Source organism: Amphiura filiformis, chromosome 11 (genome assembly GCF_039555335.1).
Source record: "Amphiura filiformis chromosome 11, Afil_fr2py, whole genome shotgun sequence".
Lineage (NCBI taxonomy): Eukaryota > Metazoa > Echinodermata > Ophiuroidea > Amphilepidida > Amphiuridae > Amphiura > Amphiura filiformis.
This window is the reverse complement of record NC_092638.1, coordinates 4,045,994-4,054,854: the sequence shown is the minus strand read 5'-3', so window position 1 is coordinate 4,054,854 and position 8,861 is coordinate 4,045,994. Positions and strand designations below refer to the sequence as shown.

Genomic DNA, 8,861 nt, shown 5'->3' with positions numbered 1-8,861 from the left:
GAAGATGAGATGGAGAGTGAAAATGATGTACTATAGCTAATTAACTCAATTAAAATGATCAGAATTTTAGTCCTGCCTGAGTAAGGGACGTCATATGATATTGAAAATGAAGGCTTCTAGTAAAACATCATCATCATTACTATGTGCCTATATGTATGACTGAGTATATGTGACCGTCCACCACGAATGAGCCGTAAATGTCCTCAATTGTATTCTGAATTACAGTGTAAAATGGGCATGAAGGTCATATTCATAGGTATTTCAATTTGGTGCTACGTGTATCTCATTAAATGAGGTACACGTAGCACCAAATTGAGGTACCTATGAATACGACCTTCATGCCCATTTTACACTGTAACTCAGAATACAATTGAGGACATTTACGGCTCATTCGTGGTGGACGGTCACATATACAAAATATTGTATGAACTCTTTATGCCTACTATGTCTGAGTCTACATAATATTGTATGAACTCTCTATACCAATTATGTCCGAGTCTACATAATATTGTATGAACTCTTTTCCAAATTAGACTCTTTACAAGCCAATGGGATTACGCCTCTACCTAATTTTGACTAGCCAATTTATGACAGCCAATATTTGACCTGCCTATTGTGTCTCACCAATATTGACTTTTATATTATCATTGCTGAAATTGGGCAATCTATTTCAGATTAACTAGGAGACTTGTCTCAGTATGGTAGGGATATCAACCAACCAACCAACCAACCAACCATCGCACTGCATTTTTTTTCGACTCCATCAGTGCTGGCAACTTTGGCTGTTGTCTTTACCCACTGGGAAGTACTTGTAAGATAATATAAATACAGTTCAAGTCATTTTAAGGTTTTTCTCACTTTACCAACCAATCATAGTGAGACACGTCACTACCAACCTCAAACGACAGGTAATATATACAGTATAAAACAATTTTGGCGACCATATTGGATGCCAAATTTAATTTTTTGGTTGGACCTCCAAACATGGGTGTAGATACTAAAATGTCAACTTTCAATAGATCATTATTGTGTTAAAAACTATCACCTAAATACTAGATTTCAGGCAGCCATTTTGGATTTATAGCTTATCTGATTAAAGCCTTAATGTACGATCTTTTTAAATTTTTAGATTTTTCTTTTTTTCTTCTAAAATGATAATATACAATCATTATGAAAGTTCCCAATACATTTGTACGCGAAAACATTGGGAATTTGCAAAGAAACAACATCATAATCTTCACCTCTATCACTCGAAACATCTCGCACTATTTGGATTAGGACAGCGAGTGCGGCTTCAGAGTTAGTCTCCTACGCGGCCAGTTTGGTTACGCTCCCTCCACATGTGGAGGGAGCGTAACCAAGCTAGTTTTGTACGAGACTACGGTTTGCGATCGTGGCCGACATAAAGTCATAATCTAAAAAATTATGACTTTATGTCGGACCAACAGAAAATCGTCCTGTTTTACTACAAATAGGACAAATTTGACAGCTTGCTCATAGATTTAAGTTAGAACATGTGTAAGTATTATAAAAATGCCAAAAAATCGGTTTTGAAAAAAATAAAGGTAAATTCTGAAAAAAGATCGTACATTATGACTTTAATCTGAAATATTTTTGTTAGTCAAAGAGGAATCATTGACCCCAAAACATGGGTGTAGACACCAAAATTGCAACTCATGGGTGACAAATAAGTAAATTATAAGGTTGGTTTTTTTTTTTTTTTTTTTGGACGTCATCTTGGATTTCTAGGTTATCTGGTCACTCTGCAATATTGGATGATCTTAGCATAGGGGCTGGTGAAATATGGCTATTGGTGACAGGTTATATTTCATTGCCAAACTGCAAAGGAACTCCAATGCCCTGGCTCCAATGTGGAAAGAATACAGGTCTTATCCCCTGAATACATATGTCTATCATAGGCAAAAAACACAACCAAATACATACCCGGGTGCTCGTTTCCTCTATGGATAGTGTGCATCATTCCTGACCAATTAGGAGTTGCTTGTTTGAAGTTGATTGAGAGCTCCCATAAGATATCAATATCCTTATTGATGGAAATATATTGAATAAATCATTTATTAATAAAATTAATGATTCCATTTTATTTGTTTTGTATTATTTTTTTAATTGTTTAATAAAACAGTTTTATAAAACATTAAAAATATAATGTATAGCTTCTGTTATTTTCAAAAACTTGCAATTTTGGCAAAATATATCAGAAATGGCAGCCATTTTGAAATTCAAGATGGATGCTTTAAAGTTTTAATGGTCTCAATGGATTTGTTGAACTCACAAACATAGGGATAGACACTAAAATTATAGCTCTATGACAAGAAATAAGTGATTTATAGCAATTTTAAGGGTATCGGCGGCCATTTTGGACGCCATCTTGGATTTCTAGGTTATCTGATTACTCTGCAATATTTTTTGTTGATCATAATAAAATCATTGACCCCCAAAACATAAGTTTAGACACCAAAATTCTAACTCTGTGGTGAAAAATAAATGAATTATAGTAAGTTTAAGATTTTTTGGCGGCCATTTTGGACGCCATTTTGGAAAACCACTTTCCGGTAGCCCGATTTTTTAGGACTTTTTTTCTGTTATTCCTGAGGTCCCATAATACCAAAATCAGTTAAAAAACCTTTTGTTGCAATTTTTTTGACGTAACCCCCCTTGTTTTCATATATTCCCCCGTCTACTTTGATGCCAATTTCATTTGCCAACAGGCTATTTGTTTCGAACAAAGAGGTTTATAAAGGAGGCTTTAGCTGTCGATGTACACTTCTTTATCACCATAACTTAGTAGATATCCTATGTTTTTTTGCTATTTGATGAGTGAAAAAATAAATGAATGAATGAATGAATGAATGAATGGGGTCAAAGGTCATTAAGGGGTCATTTCCGGTATAAAACGAAATACTTTTAAAATGCATCTTCTCCCACAAATTACGTAGGACAGTGACGCCACTTCCATTGTTATTACCCAGTGTCAATGTGGTGTACACAGATTTGGGGTCAAAGGGCATTAAGGGGTCACTTCCGGTATAAATCGAAATTTCTTCAAATTTTGTTATAAGCTAAGAAAAACAAACAAGAGTAACGGTATGTTCGCATATGAGTTGCAGTTACCCAATGTATATGTGGTATTTTTTTTATTTGGGGTCATTATGTACAAAGGTTTATAGCAAATATTAACTATTTTACAAGCAACCGTATAATACATGCTACTATTCTATAAAATATAAAAATGTAAAACAATAACAAACCAATGTTTCATCCCATTCAATTTGCGTTGCCAAAGGGTTGTAATCTTTTACACATTTTCTTAGAAATCTAAGTGGCAGCATGAATTGTTTCAAGTCGGCATATTATTATTATTATTATTATTATTATTAGTAGTAGTAGTAGTAGTATTATTATTATTATTATTATTATTATTATTATTAGTATTATTATTACTATTATTACTATTATTATTATTATTATTATTATTATTAGTATTATTATTATTATTATTATTATTATTATTATTATTAAAACATTTCTAAGGCGCTCTGCAAAGCACAAAGCGTCTTACAAGAAAACATAATACAAAATCAATCGCTCAAATATATACAGAGCAACAAATAAAGCAAAACCAAGCAGCAACACTAAGCTGGATATAGACGAGTCTTGACGATGCACTTGAACCCAGACACCGACTCTCTGACCTCAGTACTGAGCTCCTTCAATAGCTTGGGAGTACCCATGACCATGACAAATGAAGCATGAGTAGGAGATGAGGAACGAGGCCGAGATCTGAAACAAAACTCAACACAACTATCCAGCCGCTTAATTAAATCAATCAGGTAATCTGTAGCTAGGGGCATTTTTGCATTTGAAAATATACAAACTAATTTGGACTGATCCCGTTCATATCTGTAGAGCACCTCGCTCAGCTTTTAAATCTGGAGGCGCTGCAAGCGCATAAGATCTTTTGCACGTGTAACCATGGTAACAAGTAAACGAGAATTGGACATACTGCAGTTACTGTCCGTTTTCCTATACACAATAAGCTACAATACACAGTGCTCTCACCATTAACGCGTGACCTCTACAAATGATGTATGTTGGAAGAATGGACACTTGCCTAGTTAACATCACTGTGTGAAAAATAACCAGCCAATATTTTATTTATTCTCCAAAACTTCTAGCAAATATATTTCTCTAACATGACCTAAAATTACAGCTAGGTTAGATGTTCAGAAATGGTCGCACTTTTGTAAAATATGAGTGAGGGCAAGGCATAGCTAGCCAACTCCCCGTGTTATATGAAGATTTGACCGAAAATATTGGTATCGGACCGCTCACTTCTGAAGGATGCCACAAAAAAACGGTAAAAGCTACATTAAAACTATTCTACATAGGTTCTAGAAAATATAGTTTTGTAACATGTCCTAAATTTTTAGCTAATTTAGATGTTTGGAGAGGGTCGCATTTTTGTGTTTTAGGAAGGATATGTAAACGACAGATAACACCAAAAATATGAAGAAATTATTTCCAAACCGCTGGTTAACAAAAAGCAGGTCTTTGTCTCATTTCGTGAACAAAGATACACATACCATTGTTTCCTTTCGTTTCCTTTATAATCGGTTACCCAACTGAAGCTATAATACCAGCTTTATTGTGATGTCGCACATTGAAAACAGACACTTGTGCACAACCAGAGAAGATCTGATTTAATCAGTTGAGCTGCTTCAATTAGTGTTATCTTGGTTTAATAGCTTTTAATGGGGTTTAAGTCCTGCAAAGGTCGAGATGAATTCTACTGTAGACATGACTGCATCATGAGTAATTCAGACGAGATAGCACCAAACATTGGGATTGTGACAAGCCTCTTGTGATATAAAACGGCGAATACGTCATAGATTGCGTATGTGAAAATTAACGGCACTACATATTGAGTTTATGTGAACACATGTTTAGAAAAAAGTCAAGCATACTAACGAAATTTTTAACACCACCTTTTTTACAGATGATTTTGGATGAATTTCAACAGTAAAAGCGACACACTGAGGTTACCAATTCTTTTGATTTTATCTTATTACAACAGTACATAATTTCAACAGTACAGATGACAATGTTTTTAATGTTTAATTTCATCTTAACTCACCAAAACAACTAATGTTGATCATGTTCTATTTTATCATTAATGTATATACATGCTTACATGCAGGCAGTACAATGCGCTATGTGAAAGGGGGTCACAAATTATGAGTATATTGAGGAGGCCCTAAGCAAATATGCAATTATAAAATTTATATACATTTATTATACAATATTATGAATGTACAAAATATTAGTACATGGCTATTCGGGAGCAATAAAGAAAACAAAGGATAAGACGAATAAGAAAAAAGAAGAAAACCCCCATCCCTGCAGCCACTTTGTAGCTAGACATTTCTCCACCACTTCCTATGTTTAATATCGTAAAAATGATTTTATTTTAGTTCCTGAATATAATAGTTCCATTATCAGTGGCGTACCGTGGCCGCTCCTACCCCGGGGGGGCTGAAGAAATGTAAATTTTGCCGCCCCTTGCAGCAAAAGTCCGAAAAGGTTGACCCAATTTTTTTCCAGCCAGGACGGCTCTCGAAAAACTAAAAAGTTGGGTGGGTCGGGTGGTGGTTGGGGGGTGTAGGAGCTGAAATTTTTTTTAAACGTAAAATTTAACAGGTGTTACACCCCCCTAATTACCCAAACGGCGCCTTGCCGCCCACTAATTAAAGCAGCCGCCCTTTGCCGCCCATTAAGTCCCGCCCTTTTTTACTTTTGCTCATCTTTTTGCCGCCCCCTTTATCTTCCGCCGCCCCTTCTTTTTTGCCGCCCCCTGCTTTTACCCCGGGGGCTGGCGCCCCCAAAGCCCCCCAAAAAAAATACGCGCATGATTATAGCCATCTTAATTTGCAATATCTGCGTACAGTCCTTGGCAGACGACAAGTTTCAATTTTTTTTTTTAATTTAGAAAATTTCAGAAATGTAAATTTTTCTGACCATATTTGGAATCAGCATGAAAAACGCATTAAAATAAGTACAAACAAGCCTAATATTGGTTCAGTAGTTCTTAAGATAGCTCTTGATACTTTGAGGAAACACATAAACAGCTCCAAAATTTAAAACAAACATGAGACTTCCAAATAAAAATACGTTCGCAATTGGTGGCCTGGTCATTATCTGTTGCTGTGATTTGGGTTAGGGCGTGTCTTTCTCTCTATTTTTTAGTTTGTCCCTTACAGACCCCTTAGGGGTTAGTTAATAAATATTTTCATAATTAACAAAATAAGTTTAATTTGAATAGATTACAAAAAATATAATACATTCCATACCTTCTACTGTACATCACAATGGCTATTGCTACAGCGATTACAATGACTACAATTACAACTGCCACGACCACAATGATTGTTGAGAAAGATATATCTAAGAATAAAAATATAATCACAGATTTATACGAACATTAGGTTTATTACTTTGAAATGAAATGTTGAATTATTTATAGGTTATTTGCTGTGTATAACTTCTTGCGATTGAAATTATTTAAAAAATAATGCACACCTGAGATACTGAAATGTTGATGTATTTTAGACACATCAACACCTCAGTACAAGTTTACTAAAACTATCTAAAATACTAGTAAATATTAATGCATCTACATTCAAGGAAATTAATCTACCTTCGTGACGCGAACACGTTTAAAAACACTGTGGATAGCACGCGGATTGTGTGCGAATGCACTAATACACAGTCATTAAACTCACAGTATTTTTCTAACAGCTTGCTATTAAATTGGCTGGTATTTATAAGAGTGTATAAAACCTTAATGTACGACGGGTTAAGAAATGACACAGCTTTAAGACTGCCGCTAGCCGCTAATCTATAAAGGATAACATGCGAGTATTTAGGGGGGGGGGGCTTAAAGCTTGGGCGGCCAAAAAGAAGGGGCGGTGGAAGATAAAGGGGCGGCTTAAAGAATAACTAAAGAAAAAAGGGAGGGACTTAAGGGGAGGCAAAATTTACATTTTCTTTAGCCCCCCGGCATAGGAGCGGCCACGTACGGTACGCCACTGGATAAGGCCACTGAATGCCACTGAACATACTTGGCCAAATTATGCACACCGATAACAAGTTGGCTATATGCCATCATGACACATGAATTAGACTGCATGTTCCTGATTGAATTATTTCGTTTGTTAACTATTTAACTTAATTCAAATCACTACTCAATTCACCTTCTTGTTCAGAGGAGCATCTTGGATTTTCACCCAGCCACGATCCAGTATTTAAACAAACCAGTTGATCATCTCCGATATGGTGAAATCCTTTGCTACAATACACAGTGATGACATCCCCATATGCGTATAAATTCTTTGCAGGTGCAACGGTGCCCTCATCAGAATGGATGGTCATTATTGGAAGGCATCCTTCTAAAAATATTTTTTATAAAATGGTATGTATAATATTCCTAGCATAATTTAGTTTGAGCAATATCTATAATTAGCTACAAAATGCTATTTGTTTTTCCACAAACATAACAATCAATCAATCAATCAATCTTTATTTCATTCAAAATACAACAATACAATAACAGCAAAGCATACACATTTGAATGAGGAGATGCTCAGAAGGCCAAAAAGGCCTGAACAAAAAAAACCCTTATCCTAATAGCCTAAGTTTCATAATTTATCTAATAAAAAACAATTACATACATACAAACACCCCCACCACCCTCTTTCATACCATTCATATAGAACTAAGCAGAAAAATTATGAATAAAGAACATGCAGCATATAAGTGTAAGACAAATTAAGATTTCATAACAGATGCTCACGTATATCGCACAGAAAGCTGACAGTTTGTGAATATAGTATAAAGTGCTAAGAAATCAGTTAATTTTAAGCGAAGGGGAAAAATAAAAATAAGAAGTAAATCCAAACTAAGAGGTATCAAGTGTACATTTCCATAAGGTTTGTTTTAATTTTGGACCTAAAGAGTTTTACTGATGTAGCCGTTTTGGCGCAATTGTCAATCGAATGCCATTTTCTTGGCCCGGCAGTTCTTATTGCTTTGTTAGCAAACTCTGTTTTTGTTAGACAGATCTTGTAATCTTCAGCGTTTCTTGTGTGATACCTGTGGTGATTCCTCTGCTCAACAAAATAACTATTGAAGGCCTTTGGTAACTGATTGGTATTATACTTGTACATAAAAGTGCTTAATTCGCGATCATAAGTGTCATAAACATTAAGCAAATTGTAATTCTTGAAAATAACTTTATCGATATTCTTATTTGTCCTCACCTAAGCCGACTCCTGTATTTTAAGTATAAATCTAGGGAATGGTGTTGAATATGGCCGGTTTGTATGATAGTCATAAGTGTAATTTCTATGTAAAGCTGAAAATGTATTGGATTTGATTTATTTGTTTTATTTCAATTAATGCGATATTCACCCAGAGCTCCACCACTGCCTACTGCTTTCCCCCACATATAATGCATTCTAATGTATCAACCCCTGAAATAGGTAAGACAATTGGTTTTCGTGTCACGAGACACGTATTACATGTTGATAGCTCGTTAACCCTGGGGGGACACGGAAGTGCAAGGATGGAAGAAAGTTAATGTACGCTGTCCGATGGCGATATTATATAGACCAATGGACACTAACTCATAAACAGTGTGTTATTATACTTACCAATGTTATTTTTCGAAGTAATATCCATGTTTTCAGTCATATCCATGGTTGTTTGTATCAGTGGCTGTGTTGGAAGGAACCCTAAAAAATCAGAAAAATCCAAAATTTAATGTACGTAAAATGTAAATTAAA

At 35.1% G+C, this 8,861-nt stretch overlaps 1 long non-coding RNA gene across 1 annotated transcript; it reads right to left on the bottom strand.

Moving 5' to 3' along the window:
• Nucleotides 1-6,367: 6,367 nt before the first annotated feature.
• LOC140163900 (uncharacterized) lies at nt 6,368-8,812 on the bottom strand. The gene is made up of 3 exons (XR_011860427.1): nt 8,730-8,812; nt 7,272-7,466; nt 6,368-6,462 (listed from the first exon to the last, which is right to left on the bottom strand). It is a non-coding gene; the product is annotated as an uncharacterized lncRNA (long non-coding RNA).
• Between the last annotated feature and the right edge of the window lie 49 nt (nt 8,813-8,861).